Consider the following 1,979-nt stretch of genomic DNA (forward strand, 5'->3'; position numbering starts at 1 on the left):
CCATGTTAGCCAGGATGGTCTCGATCTCCTGACCTCGTGATCTGCCCGCCTCGGCCTCCCAAAGTGCTGGGATTACAGACGTGAGCCACTGTGCCTGGCCCAGTTTCTTTTTTTATTCCCTTCCCTCTACTTAGTTTAGCTTTTCTTTGTTCTTTTTCTTTTTTTCAAGACAGAGTCTCACTCTGTCGCCCGGGCTGGGGTGCAGGGGTGTGATCTCAGCCTCATGCCTCAGCCTCTCAAGTAGCTGGGATTACAGGCATGCACCACCATACACAGCTGATTTTTGTATTTTTAGTAGAGATGAGGTTTCACTATGTTGGCCAGGCTGGGGTTCCACTACGTTAGGCAGGATGGTCTCCATCTCCTGAGCAAGATGTTGAAACCCCGTCTCTACTAAAAATACAAAACATTAGCTGGGTGTGGTAGCAGGCACCTGTAATCTCAGCTACACGGGAGGCAGAGGCAGAGAATTGCGTGAAACTGGGAGGCAGGAGGTTACAGTGAGCGTAGATCGCACCACTGCACTCCAGCCTGGGTGACAGAATGAGACTCCATCTCAAAAAAAAAAAAGCAAAAGAAAGCAGCTACAGCCTTCTCCGGCTTACTGTTTTCATGGTATGTATATTTTTCCATGCATTTCCTCTCTTATTTATGTCTAAATTGTCTTTCGTAGACAGTATGTAATTGGGGCTTGGATTTGTATCCATTTTGATGGTATCTGCCTTTTAATTAGCATGTCTATTAGCATTTTTCAAATGACATTTTAAGCACTTATACATGCACTTTTTTTATATTTGAGACAGTCTCAGCAGTGGCGCAATTATAGCTCACTGCAGCCTTGACCTCCTAGGCTCAAGCAATCCTCCCACCTCAGCCTCCCTAGTTGCTGGGACTACAGGCGTGCATATCTGTATCCAGCTTCACATACACTTTTGAAAAGTTTTTTAGGGTAGAAGTTCTACTTTCTTAGTTCATGTTCATAGAATTTGAATCTAAAAAAAAAAAAACAACTAGAAAACATTTGTCTTTACCATATGATTACAATAAAAATGACACTTTGCGAAACAGCAGCTGTATTTTTCAAGTACTATCAGCTGATACACTATTTTATTCTATTTATTTTATTTTGAGACAGAGTTTCACCCTTGTTGCCCAAGTTGGAGTGCAATGGTGCAATCTTGGCTCATTGCAACCTCTGCCTCTTGGGTTCAAGCGTTTCTCCTGCCTTAGCCTCCCCAATAGCTGGGATTACAGGTGCCTGCCACTACTCCTGGCTAACTTTTTGTGTTTTTAGTAGAGATTGGGTTTCACCATGTTGGCCAGGTTGGTCTCAAACTCCTGACCTCAGATGATCCACCCACTTCAGCCTCCCTAAATGCTGGGATTACAGGCGTGAGCCACCACGCCCAGCCAGTACTGTTCTGTTGACACCTGGCTTTTCATAGTGTAATTCTCTATTCCTGAATTCTTTTTTTTTTTTTTTTTTTTTTTTTTTTGAGACAGAATCTCACTCTGTTTTCCAGGCTGGAGTGCAGTGGCATGATCTCAGTTCACTGCAGCGCCCACATTCTGGGTTAAAGTGATTCTCCTGCCTTAGCCTCCTGAGTAGCTGGGACCACCGGCATGCACCACCACACCTGGCTAATTTTTGTATTTTTAGTAGAGACAGGGTTTTACCATTTTGCCAGGCTGGACTTAAACTCCTGGCCTTAAGTGATCCGCCCACCTTGGCCTCCCAAAGTGCTGGGTTTACAGGCATGAGCCACCGCGTGCAGCCTTGTTCCTAAATTCTGACTTCTGTCTGTTGTCTGTTTCAACATTTCAGAGTACTTATTTCATGACTCTTTCAGATTACATTACTATTTCAAGTCCCCCCTGTTCATTCGACCTGTGGATTCTCTGTGGATAGTAGAATTCCCCATGTATTTATGTATTTTATAAGTCTTTTTTGATGAAAGCTCATTTCTTTTTTTTTTTTT

At 43.5% G+C, this 1,979-nt stretch overlaps 1 protein-coding gene across 1 annotated transcript in view; it reads left to right on the forward strand.

The window, feature by feature from the left end:
• GLYR1 (glyoxylate reductase 1 homolog (Arabidopsis)) overlaps positions 1-1,979 on the forward strand; it is a 58,241-nt gene that overhangs the window by 42,537 nt on the left and 13,725 nt on the right. The window lies entirely within an intron of this gene.

The sequence above is a fragment of the Mandrillus leucophaeus genome, unplaced genomic scaffold (genome assembly GCF_000951045.1).
Source record: "Mandrillus leucophaeus isolate KB7577 unplaced genomic scaffold, Mleu.le_1.0 Scaffold195, whole genome shotgun sequence".
Classification (NCBI taxonomy): Eukaryota; Metazoa; Chordata; class Mammalia; order Primates; family Cercopithecidae; genus Mandrillus; species Mandrillus leucophaeus.